The sequence below is a fragment of the Aquarana catesbeiana genome, linkage group LG01 (assembly GCF_042186555.1).
Source record: "Aquarana catesbeiana isolate 2022-GZ linkage group LG01, ASM4218655v1, whole genome shotgun sequence".
In the NCBI taxonomy this organism is placed as follows: Eukaryota; Metazoa; Chordata; class Amphibia; order Anura; family Ranidae; genus Aquarana; species Aquarana catesbeiana.
This window is the reverse complement of record NC_133324.1, coordinates 134829201-134853324: the sequence shown is the minus strand read 5'-3', so window position 1 is coordinate 134853324 and position 24124 is coordinate 134829201. Positions and strand designations below refer to the sequence as shown.

The 24124-nt window shown below is 43.8% G+C and overlaps 1 protein-coding gene and 2 long non-coding RNA genes across 9 annotated transcripts in view; 2 read left to right on the top strand and 1 right to left on the bottom strand.

Moving 5' to 3' along the window:
• Nucleotides 1-6437, bottom strand: part of LOC141134562 (uncharacterized) — a 30055-nt gene extending 23618 nt beyond the window's left edge. Inside the window, exons 1-4 of one of the 4 annotated variants that reach the window (XR_012243211.1) lie at nucleotides 6241-6437; nucleotides 5979-6135; nucleotides 5697-5817; nucleotides 4921-5192 (exon numbers count right to left, since the gene is read on the bottom strand). This is a non-coding gene — a long non-coding RNA (uncharacterized lncRNA). The other 3 variants (XR_012243208.1, XR_012243213.1, XR_012243207.1) reach the window with 3 other exon arrangements.
• POLK (DNA polymerase kappa) overlaps nucleotides 1-24124 on the top strand; it is a 160769-nt gene that overhangs the window by 59307 nt on the left and 77338 nt on the right. The gene's annotated exons all lie outside the window — the stretch shown is intronic.
• LOC141117313 (uncharacterized) lies at nucleotides 12438-13952 on the top strand. Of its 3 annotated transcripts, none has more exons than XR_012237217.1 (4): nucleotides 12438-12634; nucleotides 12740-12896; nucleotides 13058-13178; nucleotides 13681-13952. It is a non-coding gene; the product is annotated as an uncharacterized lncRNA (long non-coding RNA). The 3 variants fall into 3 exon arrangements; XR_012237173.1 differs by lacking the exon at nucleotides 13681-13952 and adding an exon at nucleotides 13424-13511; XR_012237697.1 differs by lacking the exon at nucleotides 13058-13178.

Below are 24124 nucleotides of genomic sequence, written 5' to 3'. Positions count from 1 at the left end.
TGAGGAACAAAATTTAATAAGCATTTTATCTTCTCCTTTGGTTTCCTCCCACCTCCTTCACCTTTTTTTTTTTAACTTTTGTTTTTGTTTTTTTTTATAGGCAGAAACAGTGCATACCTGTTGTACCTTAAGAATTTATAATAGTCAAGAAAGCACTGGCACTCAACAGAGGCTCTTCTCTTGGAATATAATATGCAAAGTCCTTCACACAGCAATTATTTGCAGTATTTATAAAAAAAATTTTTAACAAATACTCTTCTAACACGTTTCGGATGAACACTGCCTTTAGTCATAGCTGATGCATATGTAAAAAAGCGCACAGGTGACGCCTCCACCTCCCACCCTCCTGGGAGGGAACATAATTCAAACCAAAAACACTGGTGTGAAATTATAACAAAAAAAGGCTAAAATATGCACAATATTACAAAAATATATAAAAACTTGTATCATGTAGACCTGTAAATACAGAATAATAAATTAAATATAGAGATCCAGATTTTTAACATTTCTAAAATATCAATAGTGGGATCCATTAAATGTGAGGTATTTACCTATCGATATTGCAGGGTGCACATAAATACTAAAGCCTAGTACACACCAGTAGTTTTTTTTTTTTTTTTTGTTCAACCCAGCAGGGCTGAACAAAAAAAAAAAAAAAAACTTGATAGCGCAAGAAGAGCCATTGTACCAACTATCCAATGTTAGTTCAGTGATCTCCCTTGCTGTTCTATTGTGTTCTGACAGGGGGATGGCCCCCACCAGAACACTCCGGTCAATGCTTGTGAGCGATGATCAGGAGCCAATCGGCAGACCTTCTTTGGTCATGCCCCTTCGACAGAAGCCGGCCAAACTCCAGTACACATGGGCCGAATGTCGGCCAGTTTCTGTTGAACCGGCCAATGCCACCTGACATTTGGCCCATGTGTACTAGGCTTAAGGGTTCAGTTATAAAATATTAGCTGTGTGAATCTCTCAGCATCTATGCAAAAGTCACCCGTAATGTTTGTATTATGTGTGAAATGTCCGTTTTTAAAACTGTTGCCTTTCACAGGGCGGCTAAAAATTAATTAAAAAAAAAAATCGGATTTGTTTGATTTTAAATTTTTTTTATTTTTATCAAATTTTTTGTTTTTTTTGTAATTCCTTTATTTTCCATAGAAAGTGCATTTTACAGCCAAAGTAAATAACAGAGATATATAATAAAATCACATTACAGAAAGGGTCACACAATGTGATCAACATATCAACTGCCCCGGTAATGTCCAGTATGGGCGGCACGAAGGAATAGCACAGTGAAGAAAATGTTGATGGTGCATAGAGCCGGGAAGGCATCCAACCAGCTACATGAGAGACCCAAACATATATTCATAGAAGCAAAACTATGCAACAAAATAAAACTTTTACAGTATATCAGGAAGCAGGGCATCCCGATGGCCAGCTGGGCCCAGAGATGGGACTCTGAGGTAGGGATAATGCAAGCGAGGATATTCATAGTATCTGAATATTACAGCCCATATCTGAGCCAAGTATACGGAGAAGGGGGGCAGTCAGAAGGGAAGAGGGTAGGGGGTGAGATATCTCTAGTGCGCAATAAAAATGTAATCAAGAGCAGAGAGAAAGGGAAAAGACAGGTAGTGCCTCCCGCCCAGGAATCAAATTTATTTTAATAAAATGCTTTTGGAGTAAATATCTATGTGAAGATAGTTTTCGATTTAAGATACATTAATAATTTTGTTTATTCAGCATGAAATGGAGCTTAGTTGTGTAGCATGAGGCTGTATATTGTGCAATATTTACATTTTTTGGTAAACTCATTCAATTAATCCAAGCTCTGCAAGCTGAGATAACATGCACTGCATTGATGCATTTACACAATTTCACACTACTAGCAAGAATGAGTCCTTGCATATTAAGAACACCTGTCATTTCAGATCCATCGTGGCAGCGCCTGTTAGCGGGCATCCACTCACCTGCTGCCGCCACGTCCCTCACCTTGTTGTGTCCCTGCCACATCACCAGCCGTCCCATTAAAGTGAATGGGGTTGTCGGTGAGTCAACAGCGTTCAGTGGAGGAGCCTCTGCGGGACAGAGATGACAGTTGCTCTTCATAAATTATGATTTAAATCAAGCCTTTTTACTAGTGATTTAAATCATGATATTAAATTGTGATTTTAATCGACTTGATTTAAATCAAATCCACCCTGGGGCAAATTTAACGTTTGAACATACAACAAAAAAAACCTTAACTTTAGACCACAAGAGTTGCACCCCATGCACAATGGGCATGTATCCCCCCTGCAGAGGGCTCTGGCTTTTAGCTGTGGGTGGAGAGCACAGGTGTCCAGTCCAGCTCCATTGCTGACAGCCTGTCAAAGTCTAGAAGAAGCTGACAGCTACGACTGGATGGGGCACCTGGCAGCACAAACATTTTAGGGCAGTATGCACCCAGGAACAAATACCTTGCTGCTAAACATTTGTATTTTATTCACTCTCTGGTACTCTACTTTCTCACAAGTAATGTATCTGCCCTTAATTTTATCATTGTCTTTTTGGACAGAACACTAAGAGCAGGCCCGGATTTACTCCCTTTGCCGCCCCAAGGCCGGGCCCTTCAATGCCGCCCCCCCCCCCCCACCACCACCAGAAAGAGCCCCCAGACATAATACGGTCAAAGACTGCAGACATGATACAAGAGATGGTCAGAGACTGCAATCATAGTACAGGAGATGGTCAGGGATGGCAGACATGATACAGGAGATGGTCAGAGACTGCAGTTCCTATGGACATTAGTAGATAATGGCCGTCTGGCCCTCTCACCTGACCCAGCGATACAGCAATGCTTCCCCTGATCAGGAGTCGGCTCACTCTGAATTGCCCGTGGCGACTCCGTTGGGTAGCACCCAGATCTGTATTCCTGCAATGACTCCATTCCTTTCTCTGCCAGGGATGGCGCCAGGCTGTGTGGCTTTCCCACTGGTGGCGCTGGGCAGCGGGGCTCTCTCTCTGATGGTGTTCCCTCAGCACTGCCCTCTCCCTCTGGAGCCCTGGGTGTACTTTCCTGGGTGTAGACCCCCCCCCAGGACAAACCACCCCCTTCCATTAGTACAGACCCTCCCCCCAGGACAAACCCCCCACCATTAGTACAGACCCCCACCAGGACAAACCCCCCTCCCTTCATTAGTACAGACCCCCCCAGGACAAACCCCCCTCCCTTAGTACAGACCCCCCCAGGACAAACCCACCTCCCTTCATCAGTACAGACCCCCCCAGGACAAACCCACCTCCCTTCATTAGTACAAACCCCCCCCAGGACAACCCCCCTCCATTAGTACAAACCCCCCCAGGTCTACCCCCCTCCATTAGTACAAACCCCCCCAGGACAAACCACCCCTCCCTTCATTAGTACAGACCCCCCCAGGACAAACCACCCCTCCCTTCATTAGTACAGACCCCCCCAGGACAAACCACCCCTCCCTTCATTAGTACAGACCCCCCCAGGACAAACCCCCCCTCCATTAGTACAAACCCCCTCTCCATTAGTACAAACCCCCCCAGGTCAACCCCCACCTCCTCCATTAGCACAGACCCCCCAAGGACAAACCGCCCCTCCTTTCATTAGTACAGACCCCCCAGGACAAAACCCTCCCTTCATTAGTACAGACCCCCAGGACAAAACCCTCCCTTCATTAGTACAAACCCCCCAGGACAACCCCCCTCCATTAGTACAGACCCCCACCAAGACAAACCACCCCTCCATTAGTACAGACCCCCACCAAGACAAACCACCCCTCCATTAGTACAGACCCCCACCAGGACAAACCACCCCTCCATTAGTAAAGACCCCCACCAGGACAAACCACCCCTCCCTTCATTAGTACAGACCCCCCCAGGACAAACCCCCCTCCATTAGTACAACCCCCCCCAGGTCAACCCCCACCCCCTCCATTAGTACAGCCCCCCCAGGACAAACCACCCCTCCCTTCATTAGTACAGACCCCCCAGGACAAACCCCCCCCCCTCCATTAGTACAAACCACCCAGGACAAACCCCCCCTTCACTAGTACAGACATCCCAGGACAACCCCCCCTCCATTAGTACAGACCCCCCAGGACAACCTCCCCTCCAAGTGTGTACAACAGAACAGATGGAGACAGGCACAGGCTTGGGCGGGAGTGAGAGACAGAGGAAAACACGCCCCCCCCGCACAGAGACCAGCCGCTCCGATCTCCGGCGGCTGCTCTCCTTCTCTGACAGGAGGAGGGAGGGGGGACGGGCTTGAGCAGCGAAAAACACAGCGGTGGCGGCGGTGACCTGCGGAGGGAGCCGCCTCAGTCTGGACACTGAGAGGAGGAGGAGGAGGGAGAGGAGCACTCTAGCGCTTCAGCGCCCCCACCTCTGGCGCCCGGGTGCACTGCATGCTGATGTTAGTGTGCGGGGCGGCGCCGCCCCTGTACCACTGCCGCCCCGAGGCCTGGCCTCGGTGGCCTTGTGGGAAATCCGGCCCTGACTAAGAGCAGACATCTTCCCTACTGTGTTATAGTAGTTGATTTTTGTTCCCTGTATCAGACCTATTCTATTATGATGTATAGCAGGGGTGTCCAACCTTCTGACCTTCCTGGGCCACATTGGAAGAAGAGGAATTGTCTTGGGCCTCACAAAAAAATCCACTGACAATAAGGATAGCTGATGAGTAGAAAAAGTCGGACAGATCCCAAGTTAACGATTACTGATATAGATAATGTAACTCTCTGAGTAATAAAGATTGAAGGGTTATTAGATCTCATCACAGGATGGTCTGTGGAGGTCTCATATGTAGAGCAGTGCCAACGTCCTATTTTAAGTCTTAGAAAAAAGGGGGAAGGGGGGGGGGGGGGTTTAATTACCCAGGAGAACGAAACAAATGGACTTTGTAGGCACCAATCATAAAAATCAATGTAAACTTTTATTTATACACAAATTTAAAAAGAATCACAAAAACGTAAACATCTTTTTAAAAAACGCAGTACATTGCGGAAATTGGTATTAAATGTCACTACATAAATGTATGAGAACGGATCGGGGAATAGCCCCTATACCAGAGGGAGGGATAAACCCCTTCCGTTCCCATTGAATAACCTCAAACTGATATAGCTCGGTATGGCTCTACATGTTTCGCAAATTTGAATGCTTCTTCAGGAGCTTGTTTGGGTTACCTGTAATGGGAAATAGAAAAGGACATACACCAAAAAACAAAAACAAACATACAGTAGCATATTAATATTGTTTTTGCATAAAGACTTTTCAAAAGTGCGTCTCAATCAGAACCACTAAGTACCGTGAGGAAGCGATCCCAAAAGGCCCAAGATTCAACACGCATATGGTGACCTGTGATAACATGCGGGGACGTGTCTGGTAAAGAGATTTATGTCACCAGTAGACTCAAGGGGGGTAGTGAGCTAGAGAATCCCAACTGTCCAAAAAAAGGGGGGGGGGTAAAAATAACCAATGTACATCTGTGGTAAAACCAGAACATTCATATGTAGAGGAGAGCATAAGGCACAGCTAGATGGGGGGTGGGGGTCAGGGAGGGAGAGAAAGAGAGAGGGGCAAGGGGGGGGGGGGGGAGGGGAAGAAAAAAGGGGGGGGGGGGGAGAGAGAAAGGAGAAACCAAACTGGGGGGAATAGACAGAGGAACTGGGATATAGAAAGTAATGTACCAGCCAGAGTAACTGAATCCGTCTTCAGATCAGGTAGAGGTTATGGATAATTGAGAAGCCATGCATTCAGAGACACAGCCTCCAATAACCAAGGTGCATAAGGTAATCCAGAGACTGTAATCTAAAGATGTAGATAATATCTAATTAGCCAATATTGAGACCAGCTCCTTATAGTGTGCCGTTATACCAATAAATCAAATGGCATAAACAGATCCTCATATACATGCTGAGTACAGGTATGCCTATAGGGTTAAATAATTGCACATGAAGGGCTGCTCCTACCTTGTAGGGTAAGACAGGTGAGCAGGTCTTGTAAACAGCATCAATCAGCTACTTGCTTGTAAACCTGGCACAAAATAGATCTTGACTGACATGGCTGCAATAGAGCTCTGATCCTATCCCAGCAAGGAGCTATCTAATAAGCTCCCAGGACTGCCATCTAAATTAGGGAGTGAGAGAAACATCAGGTTTCATCTAGTTGCACAAACAGAGTACAGCTACAGAGCATTTAGTTTAGATTTGTATAAATCCAGCATACTCTTACCAGACAGCTTGTGTTGTTAAACAGGTAACATTCAGGCATCAGAGCGCCCTGGAGGGTAGTGGCGTGGTATGAGGCTGTTGCTGACAGCCTTAAATACACGTCCCAATCAGGTGTGTAAGACAAGCATCACCTGATTCGGCCAAAAGGAGCTGCACACTCTCACATCCCATCGCACATGCTCAGTGGTCAGATAGGCCTCTGTCATGGACAACGATGTGAGGAGGAAGAGCAGTCCTATAGGTAATAGATCTATAAGCTCCCCCTAGTGGTTCCTCCTAGATACAGCGTATGGAGCGCTGTAAAGGCTGGGACCAACAGATGGAAAGTCTGGAGATATCAATGCACACATCATGGAGTGTGCATTGTAAATCCAGGGGGAGAGGAGTAGATCTACACCAAACGCCGCAGACACCATCCCCCAAAGAGTAAGGGGAGGGCAGAATGCGGCTTACCGGCCGCACATGAGATCCAGACACCGGCAAGTTGATAGGGACCGGGGTCAGCTTACCTCAGTACTTGTAACTGGCCTGAGACGCAAGGCCAGTATACATGGTTAAAATGTTCGTTACCATGAAGGGAATTACTCCATTCATGGTGGTACAACTTACAAATGCATACTAATAGTTAATGCTGATAGAAGAATTACAATACGCATATACATTTTGCAAATAACAGTGTGATTACAAGTTTGCGATTTCCTGCGATTAAACAGTATTTAAACTCGGTAAAACCACTAATATCCATACACAACACTAGCAAGGACTATAGTAGACTGTGTTTAGCTGCAGAAGTGCCCGTGATGGGCGGAGCAGTGGACAGGGGGATCTCCTGTCGTGAAGAGGGAGGGGCCAGTGGATTGATAGTGCAAATTTCTAGGGACTATAGACTATGGTAAACTACGTGTTACCTAATTGCTATGAATCATTCGGCCTTAGTTGGTTGTCATATAGGTCAACCTTAAATTTTTATCCAAGGAAGGATTTATAGGATTGTACTTCGTTAATGCCTGGCCACCGTGTGGCATTCAGGCGTTCAATCCACTTGGCCTCTTGTTGGAGTATCCTCCTGTCCCAGTCACCCCCCCTTGGGTCTTGAGGAATTACTGCTAGGACAATAAAAGTCGCAACAGAGGTGTCGAATCTGTGGCATAAATCGAGATGTCTACTAATGGGACTAAGCATTTTCCCATTTGTTGAGTAATATACGTGGTCACGTATCCTTTGCCATAGGTGGCGGATGGTCTTACCCACATAGAATATCCCACATCTACACGTCATCAAGTATATTACACCTTGGGTGTTACAGTCTGCCCGAAAACGTGGACAGAATGTCTCACCGTTGGGCAATTGGAATTTGTGACCTGTGGATACCCAGGGGCAAAAAGAGCAGTGTCCACACGTGTATATACCCATTCTATTGGTCGTTTGAGCCTGTGAGGGTGCAAAATGGCTCCTAGTCAGCTTATCACGCAAGGATGGTGCTTTTTTAAAAACGATCTCAGGGTGGTCACTGACATATTTCTTTAGGATGGGGTCCTCAGCTAAAATATGCCAGTGTTGCTGTAGTATATTGCGTAATTGGTACTGTTGGTGCGAGTATTGTGTGATGAATTTCGTCGTTGAATGTTCCTCCCCCCTGGGTTCCTTGGAGAAAAGGAGTGCATTTCTAGATTGGTCACAGGCTTTATTGAAGGCTTTGCGGAGTAGGGACTTGGAGTATCCCCGTTTAAGGAGACGTTCCCTCAGTAAGTCCGCATGGTGTTTGAAATCATTATCAGTAGTACAATTCCTCCTAAGGCGGATGTACTGTGCATAGGGGATACTTCGTACCAGGGTGGACGGATGGGCGCTAGAGGCATGAAGTATCGTATTCCCTGCCGTCTCTTTGCGGTAAAGTGTAGTGGCCAGACATAGATTGGCGTCCTTGTAGATCGTTAGATCTAAAAACGAAATTTTGTGTAAATCGCTATTGTAAGTGAACTTTAAATTAAACGTATTGCTATTTAGATGATCTACAAAAGAAGCCAGTGTCTGTTGGGACCCGGTCCATATGATGAAAATGTCATCGATGTATCTTAACCATACCAACACCTCATTGGTGTGGCTGCTAAGTTGCTCGTTTGAGAAGACATAACGTTCCCACCCCCCCAGGTACAGATTGGCGTAGGCGGGGGCACAACATGTGCCCATAGCCACGCCCTGTACCTGGAGGTAGTGGGAGCCATTAAATAGAAAGCAATTGTGTGTCAGTATAAAGAGAAGTAGTCTCAACACGAAGTCATTAAAGGGCCATAAATGATGGTCTTCCTCCATGAGGAACGAGCGGACCATCCCGACACCCTGCTCGTGAGGGATGCTGGAGTACAAAGCCTCCACATCCAAAGTCACGAGCAGGGCATCGGGAGGGACCGTCACCCCTTCAATCTGTTTGAGGAGGTCTAGGGTGTCCCGCACATATGAAGGTAGTCGCCGGACATGGGGAGTCAGAAAGAAATCAATAAACCTGCTTGCATTTTCTGTCAATGAGCCTATTGCCGACACTATGGGGCGACCAGGGGGGGCTTTCAGGTTCTTATGGACCTTTGGTAGCGCATAGAATGTAGCCATGCGAGGAAATTTGTTATCCAGAAAGTTGTAGGTGTCCTGGTCTATCAAACCCATATAATATGCCTCCCCTATAAGAGATTTATATTCGTTAGCAAACCGGTGACTGACACTCGCAGAAATTCTGCGATACCATGTTTTATTGTTTAAAATATTGAGGCACATTTTGATATATTGTTGTTCCGTCATCAATACAATATTGCCCCCTTTGTCTGATTGTTTAATAATCAGGTCAGGGCAGTTACGTAGTTTTTCTAGGGATTGTAGTTGGTCAGATCGTAGATTTTTTGGTAATGGATCTAGTGTCAGTCGCCTAAGGTCACTTGTGGCGGCTATAAGGAAAGCCCAGATGTGTGGATTGCTCGTAAGGTCTGGAAATTTTTTAGACTTAGGTTTAAATTTTTTGGGTTTTGGTATCGGTAGAGTAGTCGTATCAGTCGGGGTTGTTAGGGACCCGGACCTCTCATTCTCCTCCAATAGGAGGATGAGATCTCTGAAGGCCCTGAATTCCTCCATAGTGAAGTGTTTAATGCTTTCAGACAGTTCCTTGTCTTTTTTGGAACGTATGTATTGATCATCAAAGAGATATTTGTAAGTTAGTCTTCTACAAAAGAGATATAAATCTTTAATGGTATCATATTTGTCCATTTGTGGAGTAGGGCAAAAACTTAGACCGAATCTTAAAAGATCAAAATCCGCTTGAGAAAAGGAATAAGGAGTAAGGTTAATGATATCCAATTCTACGTGGGAGGGGGTGGGTTCAGGGGTGAGGGAAAATTTGAAGAGGGTGATGCTACAGAGGTAACATGAGCATCCAACGTACTTTGTTTGGTGGGGAACATTGCTGGTATTGTGGTGTTCGGTTGGTGTAATACCGTGTCGGTAGTGCCACGTGTCATCGTATTAGGGCCACTAGGGCCAATATTAGGGACAGGATTAGCATTAAATCCTGTTGGGTTTTGTAAAATTGTAAGTGCTTGTGTGGCTAAATGGCCTAAGTGTGTGATGGAGTGAGTACCTTCCGTGGTCCCTGTATTGGGGCCCGAAGGTGGGCATTGGGGTTGTGTTTTGGCCATTTGTGAATGTTGTTTAGTGATTTCATCAGGTCGTTTTTTGGGGTGTGGGGTGCGAGGTTGGTTCCCTCCCAGACTTCTTTTTCATGGGCCAGAGTGGGAGTTGGTACATATATTGGTGGATTGTGAGGGGGGTCGTGTAGAAGAGGAGGCAAAAGATGAATCCGATTCAGTGTCCTCCTCCCTGGAAGAGTAGCTTGGGTCATTATGGCTATTTTTAGTGCCCTGTCTCATTCTTTTGTTTTGTGGCATCAAATGCCACCGATAAGCATAGCCTTCCACGAAGGCCGTCTTGTCCCTAAACATTTTGGTTTGTTTCTTTGATATGATGTCCTTATTAAGTCTATTCAAATATTCCTTCAATTCCTGCCATTTTTTATCAAACTGAGCATGGCCTTTTACCGCATCTTGTTGTGTCTGTAGGGAGATGAGTTCCTGGTCTAGTGCCGCTAGATCTGTCCTGTACTGGGCTACTAACAGTCTAATCAGTACAATGCTACATTTTGTAAGTTCTTGTTCCCATAACCGTTTTAGTTCCGGAGTAACATTCTTAAAAGAAGGGAATAGTTGTATCCTGAGTCCAGTTGGGCAGATGTTATCTAATATGTACTGTTGAAAAAATTCAATATGCCAGTATAGATTCGACATCTTTTTAAGAAGTCTTCTGGCCTTGGCAAGGTATTGGTTGAGCGCTAGATCATCTCTAGTAGAAGTGTTACAATTGTTATGTAGTTCACTCATGTAGCCAGACCAGGCCTCCCCTACAAAGTCCATTGTCGTTCTCTTAGGCAGGAGCTAATCTGAAATGCAGGTATCTCAAAGGGGGAACACTATAGATAAGAGAGGTACGAATTAATTACTGCAGGAAGCTCAGGTATCACACTGTAATATTAAGCAAGTAGTGCCGGGGTGTATACTTCGCTCAGACACTGAGCGGTAAGAAAGGGGAGGGGGGAAAAAAACAAAAACAAAACAAGTTTGTTTTAAAAAGATAATAAACCATCACACAATAAGCGGGTGCTACCACCCTATCGATACTGAAAGATTGAAGGGTTATTAGATCTCATCACAGGATGGTCTGTGGAGGTCTCATATGTAGAGCAGTGCCAACGTCCTATTTTAAGTCTTAGAAAAAAGGGGGAAGGGGGGGGGGGGTTTAATTACCCAGGAGAACGAAACAAATGGACTTTGTAGGCACCAATCATAAAAATCAATGTAAACTTTTATTTATACACAAATTTAAAAAGAATCACAAAAACGTAAACATCTTTTTAAAAAACGCAGTACATTGCGGAAATTGGTATTAAATGTCACTACATAAATGTATGAGAACGGATCGGGGAATAGCCCCTATACCAGAGGGAGGGATAAACCCCTTCCGTTCCCATTGAATAACCTCAAACTGATATAGCTCGGTATGGCTCTACATGTTTCGCAAATTTGAATGCTTCTTCAGGAGCTTGTTTGGGTTACCTGTAATGGGAAATAGAAAAGGACATACACCAAAAAACAAAAACAAACATACAGTAGCATATTAATATTGTTTTTGCATAAAGACTTTTCAAAAGTGCGTCTCAATCAGAACCACTAAGTACCGTGAGGAAGCGATCCCAAAAGGCCCAAGATTCAACACGCATATGGTGACTGGGACAGGAGGATACTCCAACAAGAGGCCAAGTGGATTGAACGCCTGAATGCCACACGGTGGCCAGGCATTAACGAAGTACAATCCTATAAATCCTTCCTTGGATAAAAATTTAAGGTTGACCTATATGACAACCAACTAAGGCCGAATGATTCATAGCAATTAGGTAACACGTAGTTTACCATAGTCTATAGTCCCTAGAAATTTGCACTATCAATCCACTGGCCCCTCCCTCTTCAGGACAGGAGATCCCCCTGTCCACTGCTCCGCCCATCACGGGCACTTCTGCAGCTAAACACAGTCTACTATAGTCCTTGCTAGTGTTGTGTATGGATATTAGTGGTTTTACCGAGTTTAAATACTGTTTAATCGCAGGAAATCGCAAACTTGTAATCACACTGTTATTTGCAAAATGTATATGCGTATTGTAATTCTTCTATCAGCATTAACTATTAGTATGCATTTGTAAGTTGTACCACCATGAATGGAGTAATTCCCTTCATGGTAACGAACATTTTAACCATGTATACTGGCCTTGCGTCTCAGGCCAGTTACAAGTACTGAGGTAAGCTGACCCCGGTCCTTATCAACTTGCCGGTGTCTGGATCTCATGTGCGGCCGGTAAGCCGCATTCTGCCCTCCCCTTACTCTTTGGGGGATGGTGTCTGCGGCGTTTGGTGTAGATCTACTCCTCTCCCCCTGGATTTACAATGCACACTCCATGATGTGTGCATTGATATCTCCAGACTTTCCATCTGTTGGTCCCAGCCTTTACAGCGCTCCATACGCTGTATCTAGGAGGAACCACTAGGGGGAGCTTATAGATCTATTACCTATAGGACTGCTCTTCCTCCTCACATCGTTGTCCATGACAGAGGCCTATCTGACCACTGAGCATGTGCGATGGGATGTGAGAGTGTGCAGCTCCTTTTGGCCGAATCAGGTGATGCTTGTCTTACACACCTGATTGGGACGTGTATTTAAGGCTGTCAGCAACAGCCTCATACCACGCCACTACCCTCCAGGGCGCTCTGATGCCTGAATGTTACCTGTTTAACAACACAAGCTGTCTGGTAAGAGTATGCTGGATTTATACAAATCTAAACTAAATGCTCTGTAGCTGTACTCTGTTTGTGCAACTAGATGAAACCTGATGTTTCTCTCACTCCCTAATTTAGATGGCAGTCCTGGGAGCTTATTAGATAGCTCCTTGCTGGGATAGGATCAGAGCTCTATTGCAGCCATGTCAGTCAAGATCTATTTTGTGCCAGGTTTACAAGCAAGTAGCTGATTGATGCTGTTTACAAGACCTGCTCACCTGTCTTACCCTACAAGGTAGGAGCAGCCCTTCATGTGCAATTATTTAACCCTATAGGCATACCTGTACTCAGCATGTATATGAGGATCTGTTTATGCCATTTGATTTATTGGTATAACGGCACACTATAAGGAGCTGGTCTCAATATTGGCTAATTAGATATTATCTACATCTTTAGATTACAGTCTCTGGATTACCTTATGCACCTTGGTTATTGGAGGCTGTGTCTCTGAATGCATGGCTTCTCAATTATCCATAACCTCTACCTGATCTGAAGACGGATTCAGTTACTCTGGCTGGTACATTACTTTCTATATCCCAGTTCCTCTGTCTATTCCCCCCAGTTTGGTTTCTCCTTTCTCTCTCCCCCCCCCCCCCTTTTTTCTTCCCCTCCCCCCCCCCTTGCCCCTCTCTCTTTCTCTCCCTCCCTGACCCCCACCCCCCATCTAGCTGTGCCTTATGCTCTCCTCTACATATGAATGTTCTGGTTTTACCACAGATGTACATTGGTTATTTTTACCCCCCCCCCCCTTTTTTTGGACAGTTGGGATTCTCTAGCTCACTACCCCCCTTGAGTCTACTGGTGACATAAATCTCTTTACCAGACACGTCCCCGCATGTTATCACAGGTCACCATATGTGTGTTGAATCTTGGGCCTTTTGGGATCGCTTCCTCACGGTACTTAGTGGTTCTGATTGAGACGCACTTTTGAAAAGTCTTTATGCAAAAACAATATTAATATGCTACTGTATGTTTGTTTTTGTTTTTTGGTGTATGTCCTTTTCTATTTCCCATTACAGGTAACCCAAACAAGCTCCTGAAGAAGCATTCAAATTTGCGAAACATGTAGAGCCATACCGAGCTATATCAGTTTGAGGTTATTCAATGGGAACGGAAGGGGTTTATCCCTCCCTCTGGTATAGGGGCTATTCCCCGATCCGTTCTCATACATTTATGTAGTGACATTTAATACCAATTTCCGCAATGTACTGCGTTTTTTAAAAAGATGTTTACGTTTTTGTGATTCTTTTTAAATTTGTGTATAAATAAAAGTTTACATTGATTTTTATGATTGGTGCCTACAAAGTCCATTTGTTTCGTTCTCCTGGGTAATTAAACCCCCCCCCCCTTCCCCCTTTTTTCTCTGAGTAATAAACCTTCATTTTTTAAAATATTTTTTGATAAAATATTTGGTAATGTTTGGTAAAAGTGGGTAACCTAAAACTAGTGCTGTATTTGACACTGTAAAACTAACACATTGATATCTGGTTGGATGGATATAACCGTAATTCTCAATGAATTCTGAAGGTTCTCATCCAAAATTTTGGTTCTAATTTTGCCCTTCGTGCGCTCACAAATAATATAGGTGCTGCCGAAAACTGATTTTTCTTCACCTGCATGTGTTCGCTAAGTGTAAACACATTTTTACAAAAAAATTTCAAATTCCTAGCCGCCTTAGGCCACAGGTTGGACACCCCTGATATACAGAATGAGAGGACCACACACATGACGAAAGCTACTTTTTCCTAATGTACCTTCATGAGGATACAGGGAATTGGTTTGGGGTTATTTGGGAGATAAAACAAGCAATTTTAAGGTCAACTCTAAGCAAAAATGTTTTAAAATAAAATGATACCCCAGCAGCTGCTTAAAAATACAATTAAGCGAACAATAAACTAAACCTGAAATCATCAAATTATCACGTGCCATGAAGACATCTGGGAAAGAAAAGTATGAACCAAAATAAAGAATTGCGTACTGCAGGGGGAGGAAAACTGAACCTTGAGTTGGGCTTATAGTAAGGTCATGTGGAATTATTTTTAGATAAAGGAGGGTTTTTTTTGTTGTTTATTTAATCACATTATAATGAAAATTTTAGTACCATGAATAAGCATTGAAATGGAACAGGGCTGAAAGGATTTCAGCTTGAAAACATCCTTGATTTTCTGTTTGCTTGTGTTCTTGGCTTGCACAAAATCCTGAAGGTCAAGGTTGAACAGTGCTTGACTGTGAGCACTGAGATAGATCTCCTATTGTTCATCAGAGGAGTGCGGAGCCAGTCATAGGTTCTGGTCATGCTTGCATCAAGAGGTTTAGAAGACTTGGAAATCATGAGACAAAGCTGGAATGCACACACTCATTAACACCAGAGTGAAGAAACACGCTGTTATCAAAAACGAATCAGCAAACAACCACCGTGATTTGGGTGCAGGCTGTGTGGCTTGGCTATGAAATGTATTTTGATTATTAGCTTGGTGCCACAGTTTGTGGTTACTATGATATCATCAAGATTTGTTTGAAACTTTGTGTGGCCGAGTTTTGCTGTGTCTAGTAAGCTGATTATTTTACTGTCTCCTGAAATTGTACAAAGCTTTAGTTTGAACTCCCATACAATTTATTATGGCTCAACCATGGCAGTATTATGATATTAAAGCTGAACTCCATGAAAACAGCCAAATACCCACTTGAAAAACACATTTAAGAGAGCTGTTTTACCTGCCAAGATTTGTATTTTTGTCCATCCGTTCCTGAGTTTTACACAGCTCTGATACACAGCAAACCCCTGTCTGGCAGGGTGGGAGACCTGATTTTTCTCTACTGCAGTTAAAGTGGAGTTCCACCCAAAAGTGGAAGCTCCACTTATCTGCCTCCCCCCCCTTCCTGTGCCACATTTGCCACCTTTAGGGGGTGGGAGCGGGTACCTGTTTTTGACAGGTACCCGTCACCCACTTCCAGGAGGCTGCGGTGACCTTGACCCACCCCCCTTCCTTCGCCACCGGGCCAGTTAGCGCAGCGCGCTTCACGCATGCACAGTAGGGAACCAGCTATGACACCGAAAGGCTTCACTGGCGGTTTTCCTTACCACTAATAGCAACAGCAACACCCGAGAGCCGATCGTAAAATCGGCTTTCAGCACTGTCGCAATTTGAATGACAATTGCAAGGTCATGCTACACTGTACCCAAACAAATTTTTTATCATTTTGTTCCCACAAATAGAGCTTTCTTTTGGTGGTATTTGATCACCTCTGCGGTTTTTATTTTTTGCGCAACAAATAAAAAAAGACCGAAAATTTCGAAAAAAAAAAACAAGTTTTTCTTTGTTTCTGTTAAAATTTTTTGTAAATAAGCACGTTTTCTCCTTCAGTGACGGGCACTGATATGGCTGCACTGACGGGCACTGATACGACGGCACTGATGGGCACCGATGAGGTGGCACCAATGAGGTGGCACTGATGGGCACTGATGATGGACACTGATAGGCAGCACTGGGCACTGATAGGCACTGATAGGTGGCACTGGTATGCGGCACTGATGGGCACTTATAGGTGGCACCGATGGGCACTCATAGGCGGCACTGATGGGCACTCGTAGGTGGCATTGATTGGTACATATGGGTGGCACTGATGGGTACTTATGGGTGGCACTGATGTGTGGCACTGATGGGCACTGATGGCCACAGATGGGCACTGACAGGTGGCACCGATGGGCAATGACAGGTGGCACTCATAAAACATATTGGGGGCATTGCTGGAACATAATTGTGCCAATCAGTGCCTATTTGTCATATGACGCCCAGTCAGGATAACGGAACCACTTCCCGGACGTCAATCCGCTATAGGGCGGGCGGGAATTGGTAAAGAGAGTGTAAATCCAACATTTCATTTCTTCTTTGTATTGCTTCCTTTGCGTGACCCTGCCAGTCTCTCGGTTTTCTTATTAAAAACTGACCATGCTAATCAGAACACACCATGATCAGTTTTCTAGCTGTGTTGTGAACTCGGTGTGCTCTCCTTTAATGATCAGTCTTGTCTGACACCCCCGCACAGCTATTCACTGAGAAGATCAGTGTGGTGCTGTTTCTCCTCCCCCCAGCTCTTATGCAGCTGAGAACAGAGGGAATGTGATCACTTATAAAAAAGGGGAAAAAGGAATTTATAATGTGTTTTTTTTTTTTGTTTTTTTTTTTGTTTTTTTTTTATATCTATACAAAAATTTTTTGCCTTTCATTTCTATTTTAAACTGAATGGGTTGTTTTATAAGGTTAGGGTTTACAGTCACTTTAAAGGGGTTGTAAAGTCAGGTTTTTTATCTTAATGCATTATATGCATTAAGATGAAAAGCCTTCTGTGTGCAGCAGCCCCCCTCTGCCCCCCTAACACTTACCTAACGGCCCTCTCTGTCCATCGATATCCACGAGTGGATATCCTGATTGGCTGAGACACAGCAGTGGCACCATTGGCTCCCGCTGCTGTCAAAGTCAGCTAGCCAATCGGGGAAGAGAAGGGGCCGGGTCACGGCTCCGTGTCTGAATGGACAGAGAGCTGTGACTCGGCTAGGTTTGCCACCTGTTCAGGATTCACCTGGACAGTTTAGGTTTGGAATCATGCGTCCGGGTTTCAGACTGTCTGAGACCCGGACACATTATTCAGACCGGACTAAGTCTCCCCCCTCCCCCTTCTCTCTCCTGACTCTAAGTTAGTACGCTAAGGTAAATCAAGGTTCTCAGAGCACTCATTACATCAGGGCTCCCCTTTACATCAGAGTCCTCTTCGTACACCAGAGCATCCCTTATGTTAGAGTCCCCAGAGTTCTCCCTTACATCAGAGTCTGCAGAGTCCCCCTTACAGTGAAAAGAAACTCTGTGAGTTCAGATGTAAAAGGGGAGCTCTGCAGATTAAGATGTAAAGGGGGAACTCTGTGGACTCTGATGTAAAGGGGGACTCTTGTGAATATGATTAGAAATGTTATTTAATAGCAAAATCTATGCATCGTTTATCTATGCATACTTTGAAAAAAAATTGCTGTGTGACGCTGAAGTGTTCGGGTTTGACTTGAAGAAAAGGTGGCAACTCTAGACTCGGCTCAGGTGCCCCCAAAGCAAGCCACTTGCTGTGGGGGCACTGAACAGGAGGGGAGGGGCCAGGAGCACCGAAGAGGGACCCGAAAAGAGGAGGAGTCGGGCTGCTCTGTGCAAGTCCAGTGCAACAGAGCAGGCAAGTATAACATGTTTGTTATTTTTATAGGAAAAAAACTAGACATTTTCAATCACTTTAAGTAATACTTACAGGTCTTGTGTAAGCTTGTGACTCAACAGTGAAAGGAGATGTAGCAAACTGGTCAGCATTCTGCTCTTCCCTCATGTCAACACATTCTATGTTCACATATGGGCACTGCAGTACAACTGACTGCTTCCTTGTGCTGCTTTTCCCTCTCCCCAGCAGCAAACTGTCAAATTACAATCAGTGTTGGGTTTTCCTGCTTGACAGAAGTCTATTAAACAAAAAAAGGAACAGGCAGGTGCCACTTTCAGAATACAATGTCATAGTGTGAGGGGAGGGAGTTGGGATTCCCCCATCTACTTCATTGTTTGGATGGAGGACCACGGTGTATAGCCAGTCTGAATACTGCTGTATTAATTAATACAGAAGTACAATCAAGTGGTTGTAAAGCTAGTAGGATTTTTACCTTAATGTATTTTCTCTGCAAGGTACAGCTCCCCTATCTCCCCTCCCCCTCCCAGGCCCCCCTTATATATACCTTAGCCCACCCGTTCTCAATCCAGCACTGTGCCTGAGAGCAGTGACTTTCTCCGCTCCCCCTATCTCCTCACTGGACATGAAGGCAGCAGCAGGAGCCATCAGCTCCTGCTACTGTCAATCATAGCCTGTCTATAGACACACAGAGCATGACTCGGGATTGAGCCCACATGAGTGCCCCCATTGCAAGCTGCTTGCTATAGTGGGCACTTGGCAGGGGGAGGAGCCAGGACCGCTGACAAGGGACCTCAGAAGAGGAAGATCGTGGCTGCTCTATGCAAATGGTGGAAAAAACCTGCGCTAATGAGCAAAACGTGATAAAGATCAAAATTCACAAAGTGCAGCTGCAAAAAAAACTCCAAATATCCATGAAGTGATAAACATATAAATAAAACTTTTGTGCGCTAGCAATAATATAATTAAATGAAAAATGCCTAGGAGACACAATGTATGTGTGAATCCCAGCAAAAATGATGACAACAACAGGTGTATAGAATCATTACTCAAAAGATCCAACACAATATTAGCATATGTTGAAAATAAGTAATCACACATCAAAAGAACTTATAATCAGTCCATAACTGGGTTCAAAAAAAATTGGTAGAAAGAGAAAGTCCACTTGATATATCTCATCACTGAATCATAAGAAATAATGAGCTGAAGAAACTCTTATCGAATGTACATTGATTGCAGAAAAAGGAGTAATAGATGTGCGCTTACCCCAATCGTTGGACCTCCTCTATGGCAAGGTCGTATGGGCTTGCAGATATAACCCTCTGCAGGGACAGAATGTTGATATCCGGGTCTTGTCAGCATGTACCACCGACTCCAATGTGGTCCGGTCAATCCAACTGCTCCAACATCAGAGGGGGGACTCAGGAGTAGAAGAGTCCATGTTTAGGAAAAAACATAAGGAGAAGAACTCCAATAGTGTAATAACGTTTGGGGTTTTATTGATTAAAATAAACCACAGATGTACATATAAAAGATTCCAATAGGAAAAAATATTTTTCTAAAAAAGCCGGCATAAAACAAAGGCTAAACGCCCGTGCAAATAGGAACTTCGGAACACGTGATGGCAAGCACTGCGAGGCCACGCCCTACATGTTTCGTCATACGTGACGTCTTCTACGTGCCCCGTAGAAGATGTCACGTATGTCATTTTTGCTGGGATTCACACATACATTGTGTCTCCTAGGCATTTTTCATTTAATTATATTATTGCTAGCGCACAAAAGTTTTATTTATATGCACTATGCAAAGCCATTGCACAGAGCATGTGAGTTTGACATGTTTGTTATTTTAAAAAAATACATTTAAAATCACTTTAATTTGTATCTGTTATATATTCCTAATTACTTAATATTTAACAATACAACTGATACAAGTATTGCTAATTATAATTGTAATATAATAGAAATCAGAGGTATAACACCATACTCTGTGGTGCTCGTAACAAAATAATTTTAAGACCACTGGCTCTCAAACCACCACTTTAACAGCAATCCCACTACTGATAACAATGCTTATTGGTGTTTAATATTGGTATCTGCTTTAATAGCAGTGTGAACTGCTGAGTTACCCCCTGTGTTCACTATGCAGCAGAGCAGCTGTTTGGCACATGACCTGGAAGATGATAATCCCTGTAGTAGCGGCTACCTTGGGGATCAGCTAGATATGGTTTATGCATGCTTAACATGATCCAAGCTGTAATGTAATGTAATGTAACTATGCAAAAATATTCATACTTGGAAGTCACCCATAACATAATTGTAAATTCTTTTTTTTTTTCTATTAAAATAACAAACATGTTATACTTATCTGCTCTGTGCAGTGGTTTTGCACAGGGCAGCCCTCCTCTTCTCGGGTCCCTGACTGGAGCTCCCTTTAGAAAATGGCATACACTGTATACTAAATGTTATCCTAGCAGAGGGGCTGGCAGTGATTGTGAGCACTGTCTTTACAACCCCTTTTAAATGTTCTTTTTATTAACCACTTCATGCAAAACGACATCACCGTATGTATGTACTTTGATGCTAAATACCGGGGTTATGGCAGCAGCTAGCTGCCATTACTCCAGTATTTTCAGGAATGCCGTGCGTTTCTCTTTTAGATAAAAATGGTCTCTGTGGCGGATTCACCACAAGATCACTTTTATCTGTGGCGGGAGAGGTGCCCACCGCGCTCCGGTTGTCTCCGCCGCTTACCAGACCTCGCGTCCTCTCCCATGGATGCCTGGCTGCCGACTGAGAGGAAGACATCCCCTGCTTGGCTCCATGGCATGGGAGGGTGGAAGCGACGTCAAACATCACTTCTGCCCATAGCTCTTAAAGGATCTTTTTTTTTTTTTTTTTTCAAATATATATAGTATATATACTATATATATTTTTTTATTGCATTTTAGTGTAAATATGAGATCTGAGGTCTTTTTGACCCCAGGTCTCATATTTAAGAGGTCCTGTCATGCTTTTTTTCTATTACAAGGGATAAAAGTGACCCAAAAATTAAAGCGCCCCGTCCCGACGAGCTTGTGCAGAGAAGCGAACACACGTGAGTAGTGCCCGTATATGAAAACGGTGTTCAAACCACACATGTGAGGTATCGCCGCGATCGTTAGAGCAAGAGCAATAATTCTAGCCCTAGACCTCCTCTGTATCTCAAAACTGGTAACCTGTAGACATTTTTAAACATCGTCTATGGAGATTTTTTGGGGTAAAAGTTTATCGCCATTCCATGAGCGGGCGCAATTTTGAGATGTGACATGTTGGGTATCAATTTACTCGGCGTAACATTATCTTTCACAATATAAAAAAAAAATTGGGCTAACTTTACTGTTGTCTTATTTTTTTATTCAAAAAAGTGTATTTTGTCAAAAAAAAAAGGGTGTTTGTAAGACCGCTGTGCAAATACAGTGTGACAGTAAGTATTGCAACGACCGCCATTTTATTCTCCAAGGTGTTGGAAAAAAATATATATAATGTTTGGTGGTTATAAGTAATTTTCTAGAAAAAAAAAAAAACTAATTTTAACTTGTAAACAAATGTAAAAAAGAGGCTCGGTCCTTAAGTGGTTAAAATAATTACAGTGTCATCATCAACATACAGAAATAGAAGGGGCAATGTAAATGTGTGTTTAGTATCGCTTTGATGTACATCTAAACCCCAGGACAAAGTTATAATATATTGTTGATTACCAGTCCTTAGATGCGACAGCTGTCTTAGTGTTCTTTTTTCAGGTTGACGTTTTCTGTAATTTAAATACCTGTCTACTAAAAGCTGCTACTGCTTGACTTGCAAGCTGTATATTAGTTTGAAGGCAGTCACTGGGCTCGCAGTAATGCTGAAAGGGTGCTTTGCTGCCGTGGAACTAGTGTGCAGATTGGGAAACAGACAGTGGCGGCCTCCATTACATAGGTATCTTAAGCTTTAAAGGTGACAAGATTTTGTTGTTCATATGGCAGCTTTCAGTATGAGCAGATAATTGGTTTTTAGGTAACTTTTAAAGATCCGCTTTTCGTGGACTAAGAAATATAAAGTGAGCCTTATGTAAAAATATTAATTGTAAGAAACCAATTAGGCCACAGTGTATCCTGGCAACAGATTCAGCCAATTGGGAGAGGAGGAGAGAAAATCATCTGAGAGGTTGCCATATCTCCTGCAGTGACTGATTACTGAGCATCCCATGTTAGCATCTGCCATCTGCCTGTTTAATAAATAAATTATGTTGCTTACCAACTCATTAATACATATAATAAAACGTCTTTTTTTTTAAAAACGTCTGTGAATGTTCAGTAAATGTACAGTATATATTGATGAACCCTCATTCATAGTGGCTCTTTTAGAATGTTGATTATTCGGCTGAGCTAGTATGATCTCTAGCCTGGCATGGCATATAAAATGTCAATGTGCTTTGGTTTGTATTTTGAGACAAATGTCACCATGATAGTGAGTGGAGATCTACTTCCTACATTTGAGTGCATACAGATCTAAACCAAGAGTGTCAACAGGGCATAACAGAAAACGTACCCTAATCACTAATGTCCCCCCTAAGACCCCTTTAACACTGAGACACTTTACAGGCGCTACAGCGCTAAAAAAAGCGCCTGTAAAGCGCCGCTCCTGTCTCTCCAGTGTGAAAGCCCGAGTGCTTTCACACTGGAGCGGTGCGCTTGCAGGACGTTAAAAAAACTCCTGCAAGCAGCATCTTTGGATGTGTATACACTGCTCCTGCCCATTGAAATGAATGGGCAGTGTGGCTATACCACCGACATAGCGCTGCTGCAGCAGCACTTTGTGGTGGTTTTAACCGTTTCTCGCCCGATAGCAGGAGGTAAAAGCGCCCTGCTAGCGGCCGAATAGCGCAGCAAAATTGCCAGTTAAGCAACGCTAAAAATAGTGGTGCTTTACCTCCGACACACCCACCACCCCAGTGTGAAAGGGGCCTTAGATATGCGGCACAACAGTATCTGCTTACACTGCTGCCCTTTAAAAAGGAAGAAGGAATCTCTGCTGAACGGCAAGCAGTCCTCTTTATGGTAATGTCTTATGAAAAGGGGTCGGGGACAGAGTAGTGATACTGAAACAAAAAATGTTCTTCGGTCTAGATCAGCATTTCCTAATCAGTGTTCCATGGATTCCTAGGTTGTCATGGGTTCCTAGAGCAATGAGCAATTTTTGACTCTCAGATATGTAACCACTGTGATTGGCATAAATAATTTTTCAGCTTTCTGTAAAGAGAGATTCTTCTCACTGGCCACCAAGGTCGGGAGAACTCGTTCCACTGACCTTGATGATAATGTACCATGAACTGTAGTTTAAAGTGGTATTAAACCCAAAAGCAAAGCTTTATTATATTGCAGCATACCATTTCTTAGATGTGATGAATGTGTTCTATTTTTATTTTTTAGGCTGTTAAGGCTATTTTTATCTGGTGATCCAGCCAACAAGTCAGTTTTTTTTTTTTCAAAAGAACAAGCTGTCTAGCAGAATGTAACAGTTACAGGGTTGAGACAAACCATTTACTACTGATAGGGATGCTTACAATAATTAGCTTTTATATATTTATGTAAAACCTTTATACCAAAAGGTAAAAAAAATGGTTGCTGTAACTGCTTATAAAGTATTAACTGGAGTTTGGCTTCAATTTGTCAGTGTATCTAAATCTGCTAATCTAACACTCCTCTCCCCCCAGACAGACAATGCTGCTGTCTTCTGTGCCCCCTATGCTCCTCTATTCAGAGTGGGGACACTCTCTAATACAGAGTGTGTTACTGGGTAGATCACTAGGTGAAAACAGAGGGAAAAGAGCCTTAAAGAAATGCAGCCACCACATTTAAAAAAGGAGTCCCGCAATTTTTTTTTTTTTTTTTTTAAGTCAGCAGCTACAAATACTGCAGCTGTTGACTTTTAAAATATGGACACTAACCTGTCACAGGGTCCAGCGATGTCGGCACCCGAGGCCGAACGGTCCCTCGGTCCTCGGATGCTGCCGCCGCCATCTTCGGTATGGGAATCAGGAAATTAAGCCTTGTGGCTTCACTTCCTGGTTCTCTACTGCGTATGCTCGAGCCGTGCAGTGCAATCTGAATGGTCCAAGCTGTCTCTGGGACCCATGTGTGTCCCAGCAGACAGCGCGGCAGGACGGGAAGAGGCATCGACTCCCGTGGGGGTCTATGCCCAGAAGCGGGTGCAAATACCTGTCTTAGAC